The sequence below is a fragment of the Girardinichthys multiradiatus genome, chromosome X, assembly GCF_021462225.1.
Source record: "Girardinichthys multiradiatus isolate DD_20200921_A chromosome X, DD_fGirMul_XY1, whole genome shotgun sequence".
Taxonomy (NCBI): Eukaryota; Metazoa; Chordata; class Actinopteri; order Cyprinodontiformes; family Goodeidae; genus Girardinichthys; species Girardinichthys multiradiatus.
Genome location: NC_061817.1, coordinates 24,504,356 through 24,523,814, shown reverse-complemented (window position 1 = coordinate 24,523,814; position 19,459 = coordinate 24,504,356). Strand labels below are relative to the sequence as shown.

Here is a 19,459-nt window from a genome sequence, read left to right as displayed (position 1 = left end):
GCATTTTGGCATTTCCTTCTCCCCAGTCTTCCTCCAGACTCTGGCACCTTGATTTCCGAATGACATGCAGAATTTGCTTTCATCTGAAAAAAGTACTTTGAACCACTGAGCAACAGTCCAGTGCTGCTTCTCTGTAGCCCAGGTCAGGCGCTTCTGCCGCTGTTTCTGGTTCAAAAGTGGCTTGACCTGGGGAATGCGGCACCTGTAACCCATTTCCTGCACACGCCTGTGCACGGTGGCTCTGGATGTTTCTACTCCAAACTCAGTCCACTGCTTCCGCAGGTCCCCCAAGGTCTGGAATCGGCCCTTCTCCACAATCTTCCTCAGGGTCCGGTCACCTCTTCTCGTTGTGCAGCGTTTTCTGCCACACTTTTTCCTTCCCACAGACTTCCCACTGAGGTGCCTTGATACAGCACTCTGGGAACAGCCTATTCGTTCAGAAATTTCTTTCTGTGTCTTACCCTCTTGCTTGAGGGTGTCAATAGTGGCCTTCTGGACAGCAGTCAGATCGGCAGTCTTACCCATGATTGGGGTTTTGAGTGATGAACCAGGCTGGGAGTTTTAAAGGCCTCAGGAATCTTTTGCAGGTGTTTAGAGTTAACTCGTTGATTCAGATGATTAGGTTCATAGCTCGTTTAGAGACCCTTTTAATAATATGCTAATTTTGTGATAGGAATTTTGGGTTTTCATGAGCTGTATGCCAAAATCATCCGTATTAAGACAATAAAAGACCTGAAATATTTCAGTTAGTGTGCAATGAATCTAAAATATATGAATGTTAAATTTTCATCATGACATTATGGAAAATAATGAACTTTATCACAATATGCTAATATTTTGAGAAGGACCTGTATAAGTCTGTTGTGGAGAGTGTGATCTCTTCTGCCATCATCTGCTGGGGAAGCAGCATCAGAGCCAGGGACTTAAAAAAGCTCAACAAGCTGATAAAAAAGGCTGGCTCTGTTCTGAGGAGTCCTCTGGAGATCATTGTGGAAAGACAGATTCTTCATAAAATGAAGAACATTATGGAGAACCCTGAGCATCCTCTTCATCAGACTGTCCTACAACAACAGAGTGTCTTCAGTCAGAGGCTTCTTCAGATCTGCTGTAAAACGGAGCGCTACAGGAGATCCTTCCTGCCCACAGCCATCAGCATCTACAACGGCTCTTTGAAGAAACCCTCATAATGAGCTACAACATTTAATTTCCCTTTGGGATTAATAAAGTATTTCTGAATTGAATTGAATTGAATTGAATCAGGAGGAACCGGAGACAAACAGTGAAAACCAGAGAGCACTTCATACTGAGGGAAATGAAGTGTGGACCAATGAACTAGGAGGGGAGCTAATCAGGAGAATATGAGACAGTTGGGGACAAGGGAGCCTAACAATCCAGAGGGAGACTGACTAATTAACACTAAAGGGCAGGAAGTACTGGGTGGTAACCAAAACACATCTAAATGAACTGAAGCAAGTAAACAATGAGACTAAACTAGAGGACATAAACAAGGGGACACCAGATCTATAAGGAAATATAAACTAAACTAACACAGGAATCCAGGAAGTGACAAAAACTAAATGGAAGGAATCAAATAAACCTGGTGTTAAACATAATGTATTTTCAAAATGAGTCAGTGCTTTGGGAGGGCCATTCCAGGCGCTCCATATTAGTCTAAATTAACCACACCAAAATTAATTTGTTGTGTTTTTTGGATCATGGTCCTGCTGTGGAGACCACTCTAACACTATCTGGCAGGATCTGGGTTGTGTTTGTGTTTTTGTGCTTGCTACATGTGCTTTTTTTCAGATGGTGCTGGAGCTCTCAGGTGTGCTGGGTCACAGGTACAACTTGTGCCACTGATTACTATGAGGAGTACTTAAGCAGGAGGCTGCCAGCACTTCGATGTGAGAGTGTCTTGCCACCAGTGGTACAAGTTTGAGCCACACACTAAGGTTATGCTTCGTTCTTTGACCTCGTTTAACTTTGTCTTTGTGCCTTTGTAGATTAAGAAGATCTAAGTTTTGGATTTTTGTCACTCTGGATGATCAAGCCATGGATTAGAAAAATCCTGCCTCATGTCTTCGTTTGGACTCGCATCAAGCTGGCAGCTTCCTGCTCTCTCCGTCTCCTGAACCAAGCCATAAGCGTACCCTGTCCACCCTCCAACGTAAACCACCGCACATCGAACTCATTCTTTTTGTTCCGAGCTCACACAGAACAGCACCAAGAGAACTCTCTACGGATATCCCTGCAAAAGACCTGGATCCTGAATCTCATTCCCTCTGGCGACCTGACCACCATTACCCAGTAAGCCGATCTCAGAATCATGTTGGTTCTTTGTTCTTAGTTTCGTTTTTCCTACCGTACTCACCCATTCTCTTCACTTCTCTCCCTACAGTGAGATTTTCATCCTTTTTGTTCCTGATTCCATCATCAATAAAACAGTCTTTATTTTACTTCCTACTCCTGACTGTTCTGTGTGTGGGTCAGAGCTACTTCAAATATGTCAGTATCCAAGTCTGAACTATCTGATGGGAGAAGACCAGTTAAGAAGTTTGTGAATAAGAGCAAACCCATCAGGACATAGGCCAGCCATAAACTGGAAATTGATGGTACATAAGTGTCGATTTCTACACAGTGGCAAGTTTTTCATCAGCAGATATTGAGAGCTTTATCTCAAGCTCAAATTAAATTTACAGCTGTTCACATGGAAAAGCCAACAGCCGTCTCATCAGATGAGGCAAACATTGAGCTAATTTGCAACAATCGGTTTAAAGGTGAGTTTTTCAGTGGTGCTGGTCCATTGCACAAAGTTAATTAAATGGTTAAAAAAAAAGACCACAATCACTCAATTCTTATAGCTTAACAGATAAATGGTTAAAACCTGGACAAAACTTTGTTTTAGTAGAGCAATGAAAGCAAACATCAAAACTTATACTGGAATGGATAAAGGATGTTTACATTAATCTTGACATATATCTTCCCAAGGTCCCTTATTTAAATCTTACTTAACATTTCTAGAAAATGCTTAATTAAGATTTTATATAAGAAAAACGAGGCATTCCATGCCCAAGCAGGGTATGTGGCAGGAAACCAAGTAATTGAAATAAGCTCATGGTTGCAGAATGGTTGAGGTACAATATGCTAATGACATCCACCCTAAGCAACTTAAACTTTATGAAGTAGAGCAAACAATAGTTGGTAAGCACAAATCGTGTTCTCGTAATGCTGAAGTAACACCCTGTGTCGTTAATCTTTTTGTCAAGAGTCACAGTGCACAACTTGTTTGCACAGTTGCAGCTTTGGACAGCTATTAAAAAATTGGATGTGGGCCCAACATATCCAGTCATATTCAAGAAATTAGTATCTATTGAATATGTGATCTGATGAGGCTCATTTATCAGTTTTAAAAAATAACCTATACAGGTGCTGGTCATAAAATTAGAATATCATGAAACAATAGATTTATTTCAGTAATTCCAATCAAAAAGTGAAACTTGTATAATTCATTTATTACACACAGACTGACAAATTTCAAATGTTTATTTCTTTTAATTTTGATGATTATAACTGACAACTAATGAAAACCCCAAATTCAGTATGTCAGAAAATTAGAATATTGTGAAAAGGTTCAATATTGAAAACACCTGGTGCCACACTAATCAGCCAATGAACTCAAAAAACCTGCAAAGGCCTTTCAATGGCCTCTCAGTCTAGTTCTGTAGGCTACACAATCATGGGGAAGACTGCTAAAGAGGCTGGCTGTTCACAGAGCTCTGTGTCTAAGCACATTAATAGAGAGGCGAAGGGAAGGAAAAGATGTGGTAGAAAAATGTGTACAAGCAATAAGGATAACCGCACCCTGGAGAGCATTGTGAAACAAAACCCATTCAAAAATGTAGGGGGGGAAACACAAAGTGTGGACTACAGCTGGAGTCAGTGCCTCAAGAACCGCACGCACAGACGTATGCAAGACATAAGTTTTAGCTGTCCCATTCCTTGTGTCAAGCCACTCTTGAACAAGAGACAGCATCAGAAGCGTCTTGCCGGGCTAAAGACAAAAAGGAGATGCAGATTTCATTTTGCAACAGGACTTGGCACCTGCACACAGTGCCAAAGCTACCAATACCTTGTTTAAGGACCATGGTATCCCTACTTTTAATTGGCCAGCAAACTCACCTGACCTTAACCCCGTAGAACTCTATGGGGTATTGTGAAGAGAAAGATGCAATACGCCAGACTCAACAATTCAGAAGAGCTGAAGGCCACTACCAGAGCAACCTGGGCTCTCATAACACCTGAGCAGTGCCACAGACTGATCGACTCCATGCCACGTCGCATTGCTGCTGTAATCTAGGCAAAAGGAGCCCCAACTAAGTCTTGAGTGCTGTACATGTTCATACTTTTCATGTTCATACTTTTCAGTCAGCCAACATTTCTAAAAATCCATTTTTTGTATTGGTCTTAAGTAATATTCAAATTTTCTGATACTGAATTTGGGGTTTTCATTAGTTGTCAGTTATAATCATCAAAATTAAAAGAAATTAACATTTGAAATATATCAGTCTGTGTGTAATGAATGAATATAATATACAAGTTTCACTTTTTGAATGGAATTACTGAAATAAATAATTTTTTTCATGATATTCTAATTTTATGACCAGCACCTGTAAGCAGGTATTTAACGTATGGAGAACCCACATTTCTCTATTGTTTTTTTTTTTTTCTAATTGTAATTAGTCAAGATTAGCAGAAATAGGGCTTTAAAGTATCAGTTAGTTAGTAATTAATCTATATTATGTTGTTCACTTAGTAAATTGAGTAACTGAAACAGATTAACTTTTTAATAATATTCTAATTTTCTGAATTTGTCACGAAGAAGCTACTTCTCATTTCTGTCCAATAAGAAAAAGGAACCTAAAATTCTGAATGCAGGCTTTGTAACAGGCTTTGCATTCTCATCATTATTTAGGCAATAGTTTACAGAACACATAATCTTCCATTTGCACTTTAATTTCCCTTTTTTCTCTTCCATATAATCAGGAAAAAAGTGATCTGTTCCACTTAAAGTCATGTAGTCATCAATGACATCTTATTCACATACTTGAATACACATTTGACTTTATAATGTGACCTTGTGTCAATATGTGACTCATTTTTCAACTGTATACTATACACTACTGTTTAACAGGTAATTTGGTGAGTTAAAATGAGGCCAGTTTGCCAGTGTATGCTGCTTCTGCGCAATCTGATATAAAAATACACTTCATGTATTTTTATTTTCTGTAGCATTTTATTCTTCTCTTTTGTTTTTTACATTTTGTCACATTGCAACCACTTTTTCAGTATAGTTTTGGATTTTAGGTAATGGGCCAACATAAAGCAGTATATAACTGTAAAAAGTCAGAAAGAATTATATATATTTTATCATTTTTACCCCAAATAAAATCTGAAAAATGTGGTGTGCATTTGTATTCTGCCCTTTGAGGAAATACTTTGTGGAATCCACTTTCACTGCAATTATTTCTACTGGAGACTGACATTTTTTCCCATTCTTTTTGGCAAAACAGCTCAAGCTCAGTCAGATAGTAATGGAAAGAGACTTTGAACATCAGTTTTCTAGTTTCAGTTGGGTTTGGGTCTGGATTTGACTGGACCATTCTAACAAATTAATATACTGTGATATACACAATTTCAGAGTCAGAATTAACTTTAATGGCCAAGTTTGTGTGCCCAAACAGGGAATTTGACTTTGGTTTCCATCCAGTGCTGACAGTTTTTGAGCAGGAGAAGATACTTCCCACCCTCACCTGCTGCTGCCAGTGTGTCAGGAAGTTGGTGATCCGCTGATAGGTGGAGACCAGCACTGTGAGCTGAGTGAGCTTCTGGTGAAGAATGTGTGGGTTGATGGTGTTAAAAGCCGAGCTGACATCTACAAACAGGATCCTAGCATATCCTAGGAGGAGGAGTAGCAACCATCTTTCAGTCCGATTTATTGACTAGTCCCAGACCAATTAATAGCTACAATTCTTGAATATTTAATCCTTAGTTTTCCTCATCCAAATTGCAAAGCACTAAAACCACTTCTGTTTGTTGTTTTGTACCATCCACCAGGCCCTTACTCTCAATTTTTAGATCAGTTGTCAGACCTTTTATCTGATTTAGTGTTAAATACAGATAAAGTTATTATAGTGGGGGATTTTAACATTCATGTTGACACTGAAAGTGATAGCCTAAATATAGCGTTTAATGCAATCTTAGACTCAATTGGCTTTGCTCAAAACATTAACAAACCTACCCACCTTTGTCTTCATTCTCTGGACCTTGTGCTGACATATGGCATTGAGTGTAAAGACAACAATATTTTCTCACAACCCTGTCCTGTCTGACCATTTCTTAATAACCTTTGAGTTTAATTTAACCGAGTACTCCACACCTGAAAGAAAATTTAATTATAGTAGATCATTATCAGACGATGCTGTAACAACCTTTAAAGAATCTGTTCCACTTTTAATTTCCTCATTATCACTGAAAAACACAGTGGAGGGCAATAATTCTGTGTCTTCCCCTTCACAAATTGATTCTTTTGTTCATAGTGTTTCTTCATCATTGCGTGATGCATTAGACAATGCAGCCCCCTTGAAAAAGAAGGTAATCATTCATAGGAGGCAGGCTCCTTGGTTTAATTCAGAGCTGCATACTTTAAAGCACAATGTTAGAAAATTAGAGAGAAAATGATGCTCTACACATCTAGAGGATTCCTACTTAATCTGGAAAAATAGCCTACTGTTGTATAAAAAGACACTTCGCTAAGCCAGAACAGCTTATTTCTCATCATTAATAGAAGAGAACAAGAATAATCCTACGTTTCTCTTTAGAACAGTTGCTAAACTTACACAGAGTCATAGCTCTGTTGGGCCATCCATTCCCTTAGCTCTCAGCAGTCATGACTTTATGGGATTCTTCTTAAATGAAATTGATTCTATTAAAAAGAAAATCTTTGACATACTCCCGAAGATGATTACTTCATCCTCAGCAAGTGAGACAACATTGGAAATAACTGCAGAACCTGATTTGTGTTTGGACTGTTTTGATCCTATGGAGCTTCCTGAGTTATCAGAAATATTAGCTTCATCTAAACCTTCAACTTGTATTTTAGACCCAATCCCAACCAAAATATTTAAGGAAGTGTTCCCTCTGATTACCAGCCCCATTTTAGGTATGATTAACCTATCCTTGGTAAATGGATATGTACCACAGGCTTTTAAGGTAGCTGTAATTAAACCTTTACTTAAGAAACCTTCACTTGATCGAGATAACTTGAAAAATTACAGACCTATATCCAATCTTCCATTCTTATCTAAAATTCTTGAGAAAATAGTTGCTAATCAAATGTGTGAGCATTTACACAGCAATGACCTGTTTGAAGAGTTTCAGTCAGGTTTCAAAGCTCATCATAGCACTGAAACAGCTCTGCTGAAAGTCACTAATGATATTCTTATGGCCTCAGATAATGGACTTGTGTCTGTACTGGTTCTGTTAGATCTCAGTGCTGCATTTGATACAGTCGATCACAATATTCTCTTAGAAAGGCTGGAATATGCTGTAGGGATCAGGAGACAGCACTAGGCTGGTTTAAATCTTATCTGTCTGACAGATTCCAGTTTGTTCATGTTAATGATGAATCATCTTTAAACTCCAGGGTTAATTGTGGAGTACCACAGGGTTCAGTAGTTGGGCCAATTCTCTTTACTATATATATGCTTCCAATAGGTAAAATTATCAGGCAGCATAGGATAGATTTTCACTGTTACGCTGATGATACTCAGCTTTACTTATCCATAAATCCTGACGAACCCAACCAGTTAGATAGACTACAAGCATGTCTTGAAGATATAAAAACTTGGATGACTTGAAATTTTTTGCTTCTAAATTCAGACAAGACAGAAGTTGTCGTCTTTGGACCGGAGTCTTTAAAAAAGAAACTGCTTAGTCAATCACTTAACCTGGATGGCATTAAATTGACTTCCGATAATAAAGTAAAAAACCTTGGTGTTATTTTTGACCAGGACATGTGATTTAACTCCCATATTAAACAGGTTTCTAGGAGTTCCTTCTTTCACCTCTGGAACATTGCCAAAATTAGAAATATCCTATCCAGGAGTGACGCTGAAAAACTAGTCCATGCATTTGTTACTTCAAGGCTGGACTATTGTAAGTCTTTACTATCGGGATGTCCACAAAATGCAGTTAAAAGCCTTCAACTGATTCAAAATATTGCAGCAAGAGTTCTGATGAAAATTAAAAAGAGAGATCATATTTCTCCTATTTTAGCTTCCCTTCATTGGCTCCCTGTTAAATCCAGAATAGAATTTAAAATTCTCCTCCTCACATATAAAGCCCTTAATGATTTTATCTGATTGTTCCATATGTTCCTAACAGAGCACTTCGTTCTCAGACTGCAGGTTTACTGGTGGTTCCTAGAGTCTCTAGAAGTAGAATGGGAGGCAGATCTATTAGTTATCAGGCTCCTCTCCTGTGGAACCAGCTCCCGGTTTTGGTCCGTGAGGCAGACACCCTGTCTACTTTTAAGGCTAGGCTTAAAACTTTCCTTTTTGATAAAGCTTATAGCTAGAGTGGTTTAGGTTATCAGGAAGGGAGCCTTCCTCCCTCCCTGTTAGTTGGAGTAAGGGGTAGTCAGTTTTAGCCTAACCTGGCTCAGTTACCCTCCATTTCTGCAACCTGTATGACCCCTTCTCTTTTCCAATGGTTATAATCAGTCTGACAGAGAGAGGTATCCCAATCCTTGTGGTTTTTAGTATAACAATGACCATCAGTGGGACCCTTTGTGAGGTGCCTTGAGACGACATTGTTGTCAATAAGCGCCGTTTAACTAAATAATCTGAACTGAAACTATCTGGGGCTGCACGGTGGTGCAGTTGGTAGCACTGTTGCCTTGCAGCAAGAAGGTCCTGGGTTCAATTCCTGGCTGGGGTCTTTCTGCATGGAGTTTGCATGTTCTCCCCGTGCATGCGTGGGTTCTCACCAGGTACTCCGGCTTCCTCCCACAGTCCAAAGACATGCCTGTTAGGTTAATTGGTAACTCTAAATTGCCCTTAGGTGTATGAATAAGTGTGTGCATGGTTGTTTGTGTGTTGCCCTGTGATGGACTGGCAACCTGTCCAGGGTGTACCCTGCCTCTTGCCCATAGACTGCTGGAGATAGGCACCAGCTCCTCTGCGACCCACTATGGAAACTATCTGTGTAGTTATGCTGCTATAGGTTTAGGCTGCTGGAGGACATAACAACCACTTTCACCCTCTTCGCTACATTCTCACACTACCAATTTTGCATTATTTGCTGTTACTTCAGTTTTTAACTTTATGTTCTCCCTCTTTTCTCTTCCTAGAAGCTACACCTAGCCTGGCTCTGTGTCTACCTGTGACACCTTTCTGGAAAGGGGAATCGTCCGAGCTTCTGCTGGCAACAACTTAATGCTCACCCTCTACCGATGACCCACATGGCCCTGTCTTTTAGTGTTTAACCCTTTCTCTCTCCTAGACATGGCGATTGACTGAGCTTAACTGTAACTAACTGTATGTGCTCTCTTTCAGACTCTAATCTTGAAAACTGGCTCAGAGTTTATCTGTTCTTTCTTTCTAGGTGAAATGACTAAAGGAGCTACATCCATTAACATTTACTTTTCCTTCCCATAGAAAGGACTCCTGGATCAGTGCTTCTTTGTTCTCTTTGTGTCTCTGCTCTGTTCTCTCAAACCCCCAGTTGGTCGTGGCAGATGGCCGCTCACACTGAGCCTGGTTCTGCTGGAGGTTTCTTCCTGTTAAAAGGGAGTTTTTCCTCTCCACTGTTGCTACATACATGCTCAGTATGAGGGATTGCTGCAAAGTCAACGCCAGTAACTGTCCACTGTCTCTACATGCTCATCCAGGAGGAGTGAATGCTGCAAGTCACTGACTGGATGCAATCTGCTGGGTTTCCTTAGACAGAAAAACTTTTTATCCAATTTGAATAAATAACTGAATCTGACTGCACTGTTCAATAGTTAGGATTAATTGGAATATATGTACCTGGCTTTTGTGAAGTGCCTTGAGACAACATGTGTTGTGAATTGGCGCTATATAAATAAAACTGAATTGAATTGAATTGAAATGTCCCTACATGGTCAAGGTGGTGCAGGATGAAGTGAAGACCCAAGTTGATCGCATTTTCTGCTGACCTGTTTGCCAGTAAGATTTGTTGTAGATCTGAGTGAAGATGGAAGACACAATCAGGATCCAGAGCTTACTTCCCATTCAAATGCTGGAAGAACCTATTGGCATCTTGCTCTTTAGTCTTTAGTGCAGGCAGGAGGAGAAAGGAGGGGATGGCTGGTGGGAGATGCAGGTCGACCCTTTGTGTGAGAGTAAGATGTAAAAGGTTGGTAATCAAACCTACAAAATAAACGGTTCAGATCCTCAGCCAGGCGGCGTGTCATCACAGCATTGGAGGTAGTTCTCCTATAGTTGTTAAGAGTCTACAAACTCCTCCATACTGAAGTAGTGTTGTTAGCTGAGAAGCTGTTTTTTTATTTTCTTACTGTAGGATCTTTGCTAGTTTGATCTCCTTTGTCAGTTTGTTTCTCGCTTGCCTTCATATGTCCTCACAGAAGCTGATGTATGCAACTGTTACTCTGGCCATCTGTTTAAGATCACTAAGCTGCTTGAAGACAAACTTCTGCGCAGACTCATATATTTTGCAGCAAGCTTTTCTTCTCGCCCTATTTCTTATTCTAGCAATATTCTCATCAACTCAGACTGACTCCTAGGTTTGTAGCCATGCTGTTCACTTTCTATTTTCATATATAAAGTAGAAAAGATTGGTTTCGTCTTCAAGACTGGATTTTCTGGACTAGATCTGTTGACAGTGATAGTGTTTCAAGGATCTTTGGAGTGCTGAATAATCCATAGCATCCATGCATGCATGTTGTTCTTATTTCTTCTACTTTTATTGCCTTCTTTTTATTCACAGGAGAAACTTGGAAACAATCATCCTTTGTTTTCCTTGCTAGCTGTGAAAGCAAACTGTGGAAATTTAAGTCTTTTAATCATTCATTAAATGTTTTAGAAAAGTCTTCTTATTTAATGGATGATTTTATTATTTTACTCAATGTTTTAAGTTTCACTTGTTTTATGATTAGTTATGTATTTTTAAACCTAGCTTTTCTAAACCTACTGTTATGTACAATCAGTGGTGGAACGAAAAACCCATCAACCGAAAAATATATTTTACACAACTGTTGTTGCTACTTTTAGAAAATGTTCAGCCCAATCCTGGCCCAGACCCTATATGTCCTGATACTACTAGTAAAGTCAGATCCAGGCTGGGCGTTGTTCACTCAAATGTTTGAAGCTTACTCCCAAAACTCAATCTGGTGAAAACCTGGGTTAAGTCATTTGACCCTCATATTCTTGTGCTTTTTGAAACCTGGTTAAAAAAATCAGTTTCTGACAAGGAAAATTCTATTAACGGCTAGGTTTTCCACTTTGATTGGCCAAAGAAAATTGGTGGGATTGCAGTCTATTCAGTGTGGGGTCGGGGGGTCCTATGTGCAGGGCTTGGTGGTGTTCACTGTGCTCGCGTGTGATGGCTTGAGTGGCGTTGTACAGGGCCGTTGCCTTGCCGTTGCCTTGCCGATCTCCTGTGAGTTCGTGCACGGTGTCTATTCTTGTGTCTTTACATTGGGTGTCTGGGTGTGAGTGTTTGTATTTGTAGTCATGAGGTTGGAACTGTGTGCTTATGACTGTGTGTGGCTGTTTTTCTGTTTTTCCTTTTGTTCGTCTCTGTGTCCATTGCATTTGAAACAATCCCAAAGCAATTTCTGATTAAGTTTTTTGATATATATCAAGCAGAGCATTACAGTGGTAGCTGTAATGCTCCATTTTGAAAGTAAATCTGTTGGACTTCTTGGCGCTCAGACACAATTCTGAAAGCTAATCTGCCGGACAGGACACGTAAAAAAAAAAAAAAAGGAAATTGTTTAACATCCAACATCAAGAATGTTAAGTAAGGGTACAATCTATTAAAACAAGTAATCTAAAAAAATTATGGAAAGTGATTCAATCTACCTATGTAAATTCATAGAATCAATAATAGTACCTTGTTTAATCTGTACAATCTGATTTAGGAGAACAGGATTTCCAGTCAGCACTTTCTCCCTCAGGCTTTCAGTGTTTTAGCATCACTCCTCCTAATGTGTCTGAGGTTTGTAGAGCTTCAAAATACAATGACACAAGCAAATCTGCAGGTCCTGATAAACCGGATCCATTTTTTCTTAAAGTTGCTGTTTACATCATTGCATAACTGTTAACTTTTATCTTCAATCTGTTTCCCTCCAACAATGCGAAATCTGGAAATCTTTTGTTCTTTCCCTACAAAAAAGTGAAGATTGATGTGTTGTTGGTAACTACAAACCAATTTTTAAGTTATGGGTCATAGCAAATTCTTGGAAAAACTTGTTTATAAAAAACCTATAGGAGTATTGGAGTATGCATGTAATACTTTTAGATTTCCATTTTAAAAAGAAACTACAAAAACCACCAAAAAATGTCCTTCCACCTTACAATTATGTGCTACTTTGTAGTAGTTTATAACATAAAATCACAAAAAACATACTGATATGTTTGATTGCAAAGTGAAAAAAGGTAAAAAAGTTGAATGGGGTGTGACTACTTTTTCAAAGCACTTCAAATATGTATTTAAAGAATCTATGACAAGCTTTTATTTCTCTGTGGCATTTCACTGCCACGCTAACACAAAAAAGGTGCTTGATATAAAATCCAGGAAGTGGTTTTTATGGGACTTTATGTCTACTTTCAGCTTGGGTGGGTAAAAAAAAAACATGTGACATCAAACACTATGAACGAGGGAGGGAGGAATTGTGTGTGTGTGTATGTGTGTGTGTGTTCCTGTCTTGGCATCACAGTGAGAACCATTTTCCTGATTTCACCATCAATTTGAGGACCGTTTGTACCAAAGTGAGGACATTTTGCTGGTCCTCACGACCTATTTTGCTAACGGTTAGGTTTAGGACTAAGGTGTGAATTGACTTTAGGTTAAGGTCAGGGTTAGGCATGCACTGGTAATTGTTAGGTTTAGGGTTATTGTCAGGGTTAGGGCATAGAAAGGGTTGAAAATGACTGAAAATCAATGGAAGTCAATTGGAGTCGACACATGGTCCTCACTACATATAGCAAAACAAGAGTGTGTGTGTGTGTGTGTGTGTGTGTGTGTGTGTGTGTGTGTGTGTGTGTGTGTGTGTGTGTCTGTGTGTGTGTGTCTGTGTGTGTGTCTGTGTCTGGGAGCTGATAAAAAATGAGAGTCTCCCTCCTTGGTCTCCTACGTTTTGTCATCTGATCCGGTTCTGCAGCCTGTCTGCACAAACACTACAGCATTACCTCACACCAGAGAAGCTATGGTTTCTTTAGAGTGGACAACAGACAGGATAAAAAGAGTGTGGACCATTCACTCTTCAGCTCATTCTCTACTGATTCCAGTATAATTCAAAACATCTCTGACAAAATTTGTTAGAAGACAATTCAATGCTTCTGTTGAGTTATTTAAACCATATTAACCTTTAAAGCCTAAACAATATAAAATTTTTCCGGGAATGCTCTGTTTTGTTAATGCCTGACATGTCCTCTTTTAGCATCTTGCGGTTCTCCTTCAGGATGAACACTTGACTGAATACATCTTGGCATTTTGGCAGTTGTTTTGAAGTTTTTTCTCTGAAAGACAATTTTTTGTACATTGGATTGGCTGATTTCAAATTCTTTTGAGATCTCTTAAATCCATATCCAGACTTGTATGCTAATACTGTCATGATCCTTTTGTTTGAGTATTGGATTTCTGCAGATGTGTGTTTCTTTTCTGTTTATGTTCCTTTTGCTGCAATTTTTCATTCCTTTGTGTGCTTCATTCTGAGCTCATTCTTGTATTCTTGTGCATTTATATTATGTTAGATTTCCTCCCTGTGTTCCTCCCTGTCAGCCAAAATTTATTATACTCTTCTCTCCCTCAGTTCACTCTGGCTTCATTGTTCTTAGCTGTTGCTCATTTCCACCTGATTGCTCTCACTTGCTCTCCATGCCTTTTCTCCTCACTTTCCCCTGTATTTAAGCTGCCTGGTTTTCTCCTCTCATTTGATGGTTTCTAACGTTAACGTGCCTCACGATCCATGATTTATGCTCCTGTGTCTATATTGCTCTACCCATGTTTCAAGCCCTGTTCCTGAGTTTTGTAAGTTTTATTATTAAATGAATTGTATTTTGCCATGACCATGTTCTGCATTTGGGTCCTTCTCCAGCCTCTTTATGACAGCTACATTCTTCTTTCTAAAGGTCTTTTAGAGCTATTTTATTTTTATCATTGTGTTGGCTCTCATTTCAACAGGTAAGAGCATACCAAACTAAATGTCTGAGGTTTAAACAGAGCAAACCTCCTTCAAAACATAATGATATTTAAGTCTAATTTAAGGACGAAATAAATTTAGGTATCCTAAGAATAATTTTAAGTTTGATTTAAACTAGATTTTTTCAAAAAAAATTTAAATTTATATTAGATATCAATGATGGGGCAGTTGTTAACAGTGTTGCCTTGCAGCAATAAGATCCTAGGTTCGAATCCTGGCCTGTGGCCTTTTTGTGTAGAGTTTGAATGTACTTGCTCTGCATGCATGGGTTCTCTCCAGGTACTCTGGCTTCCTGGCTTTCGCCCAATGACCGCTGGAAATACTCACAAGCTTTCCTGCAGCCCTGCATGGATTACACAGGACCAGAAAATAAATGCATGGATGTCAACATGTTGAAATAATAGGAAAACACACATGCTTTCATAGGATGGTCTGACTTTTTCAAATGACTGCAAAATTAGACAGCTCCTTGCTTTTTGGTATTGTTTTCTGAGATATGGAGTAAAGACGAAAATTCAATCTGGGAGACTCACCCCTCCTCCAGCTTCACCCAATGGCTTCTCCGTGCATCTCCGTGCCAACCAATCAGCTTCAAGTCTGCAATAATTCTCAGCCAATTATCCATCGAGGCTCCACATTTAAAGTCTCCCATCCATGGATCTCTCAGCTGTCAGTCGAGCTTCGACCCTCCTCCACCCAATCAGGCCTCATCTCCATCACCAGTACCAGTTCCGGGGGAAGACAATTCTAATTCTAATCCTAAAACGTTCATCAGTTCATCCATTATCAGCATTCATGTCTTCCTCTGGGGTCTGAGCGCCAAACAAATAAACATCAATTGTGTAACTTTTCTAATCGCATTTTGTGTTTCTTATTGTGAGTTTCTACAGGATTGAAATTTTGTTGCACGCATAAATAAAACCCATAGGAAAACTTTGATGGACGACCAGATAGCACACAGCTCTATTGCTAAAATGCACTTTTAGGTGTAGAAAATGAATTGAATGACTTCAGAAATGGAAAATTGATTTTCTGTCTTTAAACATGTTAGTCTAGGCAGGAAAATAAACCTGAGTTTTCTCTATTCAAACTGGATGTCCTCGACTCTGAATTTATTTTATTTTTGTTCATTGAGGTGCATACATTCATTTTTCTGCATGTGCATGACTGGATTCTTGCTTAGCAGACTGGAAGTGCTTGAGCTGAATGCCCTGCTTTGTTTAGTCATTGTTTATATGCTCTGGCCGTGTTCAGGAGCTGGACTCCCATCATTCCTGTATGCCTGACCACTTGATCTATTTGCTCAACTAAAAACTGTATAACATGTCACCTGGTTCTGATGCTAACGGTGCAGTAATTATTTTCCTTTAATTGTTAATACATTTCCATTGTAAGACAATTCACAGCCACCCCATTGTCCTACCTTATCAATAAGTAGCAGAAGTAACGTATTGTCAGCTTATGAAAATAAATGCCAAAGGAGCCAGTAGCAGCAATGACTTCTTAGAAAACATGACTTCCTCATAGGAATGAAGCAGTTTAAGGAAATAGCTTTGACCACCTTAATGCCCTATACTGCATGTCCCCCATAGCTTAGTCTAATTAGTAAGTTTGCTTGTAATAAATCAGTAAAATGATATATTACTGAGATTGCATTGGTTTAAAGAGAGCCTTCCATGGGTTCTGTGTGCCATGATGCAGATGCTTTTATGTTCAGTCCAATCTAGAAACTGCTGATTTACTAACTCCTACTAAGCAAATGGATGCAATTTCAAATACGGACTTTCCGACAACCCATTTCTAAGTTTTGTTGTTGGTTTTATTTTTATAAATTAAAATAAAAGTCTGGCATGTATTTGTGTTCTGCCCCTTTTGCTCTGATACTTGCAAAGACCCTTTTGCAAGCTGCCTGATGTCACCAAATTAGTAAATAGAGTCAACATGGGTGTGTATTTAATTTCGGTTTGACACATTTGTTCTATGAAGCCCTCAAAACAATAGAGAACAAACAGCATCATGAAGACACATCAAGACGCATCATGAACACAGCAGACTGGTCGGAGAGAAAGTTGTAGAGACAGTTGAGTTATAAAGCCACATTTCAAGCTTCAAAAGTATTAATCAGAAAAGAGGCCAAAAGGTTCAAGGTAAGTCTGGAGAAGCTATAGAGATCCATAGCTCAGGTGGGAGAATGTTAACAGGAAACCTATTAGTCATGTACTCCCCAAACTGTCCTTATGGAAGACTGACAAGATGATGTCCTGTTTGAAGCTAACCACAGGCCATGTAGGGGACCTAGCAAACATGTTGAACTGGTCTGTTGAGATAAGACCAAAATTACACGCTTCACTTGTGAAACCAACATTTCACCTACATGCAAAACACGTTTGGTGGAAAATTAACACTGCACATCCACATCACCCTGAAAAAACACCATCACTAGCATAAAAATAAATGGTGTTGGCAGCATCATGCTGTGGGGATGCTTTTTACTGCTGTGGGGATGATTATTGACATGCTAGCTAGTCAGAGTTGATCCAATTCACTTCAAAAATACTGATGGTAAAATGGATGGAGGTAAATACAGAAAAGTCGTCGTTGTCGTCGTCGTCGTCTTCCGCTTTATCCGGGACTGGGTCGCAAGGGCAGCAGACTCAGCAGAGACGCCCAGACGTCCCTCTCCCCAGACACCTCCTCCAGCTCTTCAAGGGGGGAGCCCAAGGCGTTCCCAGGCCAGCCGAGAGACATAGTCCCTCCAGCGTGTCCTGGGCCGTCCCCTGGGCCTCCTCCCAGTGGGACGTACCTGGAACACCTCCCGAGGAAGGCGTCCAGGAGGCATCCGGTATAGATGCCCGAGCCACCTCAACTGGCTCCTCTCGATGTGGAGGAGCAGCGGGTCTACTCTGAGCCCCTCCCGGATGACCAAGCTCCTCACCCTATCTCTGAGGGAGTGCCCGGCCACCCTACGGAGGAAGCTCATTTCAGCCGCTTGTATCCGGGATCTCGTTCTTTCGGTCATGACCCAAAGTTCATGGCCATAGGTGAGGGTAGGAACGTAGACCGACCGGTAAATCGAGAGCTTCGCTTTTCGGCTCAGCTCTCTCTTCACCTCAACGAACCAGCACAGCGCCCCCATTACTGCGGCAGCCGCACCGATCCGTCTGTCGATCTCCCGCTCCATTCTTCCCTCACTCGTGAACAAGACCCCAAGATACTTAAACTCCTCCACTTGAGGCAGGAACTCCCCTCCAACCTGAAGAGGACAAGCCACACTTTTCTGGTCGAGAACCATGGCCTCGGACTTGGAGGAGCTGATTTTCATCCCTGCCGCTTCACACTTGGCTGCGAACCGCCCCAGTGCATGCTGTAGGTCTTGGCTAGAGGGGGCCAGCAGGACCACGTAATCTGAAAAAAGAAGAGACGAAATCCTCTGGTCCCCAAACCAGACCCCCTCCGGGCCCTTGGCTGCGCCTAGAAATCCTGTCCGTAAAAGTTATGAACAGGACCGGTGACAAAGGGCAGCCCTGCTGAAGTCCAACGTGCACTGGGAACAGGTCCGACTTAGTGCCGGCAATGCGAACCAAACTCCTGCTTCGCTTGTACAGAGACCGGATGGCCCCTAGTAAAGGGCCCCCGATTCCATACTCCTGGAGCACCCCCCACAGGGCATCACGAGGGACACAGTCGAATGCTTTCTCCAGGTCCACAAAACACATGTGGACCGGTTGGGCGAACTCCCATGAACCTTCGAGTACCCTGTAGAGGGTATAGAGCTGGTCCAGTGTTCCACGGCCAGGACGAAAACCACACTGCTCCTCCTGAAGCTGGGGTTCGACTATCGGCCGGACTCTCCTTTCCAATACCCTGGCGTAGGCCTTACCAGGGAGGCTGAGGAGTGTGATCCCCCTGTAGTTGTAACACACCCTCCAGTCACCCTTCTTATGAAGGGGGACCACCACCCCAGTCTGCCAATCCAGAGGCACTGTCCCCGTCCGCCAAGCAATGTTGAAGAGGCGTGTCAACCATGACAGCCCCACAACATCCAAAGACTTGAGGTACTCAGGGCGGATCTCATCCAACCCCGAAGCCCTGCCACCGCGGAGCTTTTTAACCACCTCGGTGACTTCAGCCTGGGTGATGAAAGAGTCCAACCCCGAGTCCCCAGCCTCTGTTTCCACCAGGGAATGCGTGATGGCAGGATTGAGGAGATCTTCGAAGTACTCCTTCCACTGCCCGATAATATCCCCAGTCGAGGTCAGCAGCTCTCCACCCCCACTGTAAACAGTGTTGGCGAAGCACTGCTTCCCCCTCCTGAGGCGCCGGACGGTTTGCCAGAATCGCTTCGGGGCCAACGGTAGTCCTTCTCCACGGCCTCACCGAACTCCTCCCAGGTCCGAGTTTTTGCCTCTGCCACCGCCCGGGCCGCGGCACGCTTGGCCACACAGTACCCGTCAGCCGCCTCAGGAGTCCCACAAGCCAATCACAGCTGATAGGACTCGTTCTTCAGCTTGACAGCGTCCCTTACTGCCGGTGTCCACCACCGGGTTCGGGGATTGCCGCTGCGACAGGCACCGCAGACCTTACGGTCACAACTACGTGCGGCAGCATTGACAATTGGTGCAGAGAACATGATCCACTCGGACTCTATGTCTCCAACATCCCTCGGAATCTGGTCAAAGCTCTCCCGGAGGTGAGAGTTGAATACATCCCTTGCCAAGGGCTCCGCCAGGTGTTCCCTGCAGACCCTCACTATGCGCTTGGGCCTGCCAAGTCTGTCCGGCTTTCTCCTCCCCCAGCAGATCCAACTCACCACCAGGTGGTGATCAGTGGACAACTCAGCCCCTCCCTTCACCCGAGTGTCCAAAACATGCGGCCAAAGGTCTGATGATACGACAACAAAGTCGATCATTGACCTCCTGCCTAGGGTGTCCTGGTGCCAAGTGCACTGATGGACACCCTTATGTTTGAACATGGTGTTCATTATGGACAATC

At 41.5% G+C, this 19,459-nt stretch overlaps 1 long non-coding RNA gene across 1 annotated transcript; it reads left to right on the top strand.

Annotated features, from left to right (window-relative positions):
• The first annotated feature begins 1,933 nt into the window (after nucleotides 1-1,933).
• Nucleotides 1,934-2,456, top strand: LOC124862160. The gene is made up of 2 exons (XR_007036878.1): nucleotides 1,934-2,307; nucleotides 2,399-2,456. It is a non-coding gene; the product is annotated as an uncharacterized LOC124862160 (long non-coding RNA).
• The last annotated feature ends 17,003 nt before the right edge of the window (nucleotides 2,457-19,459 follow it).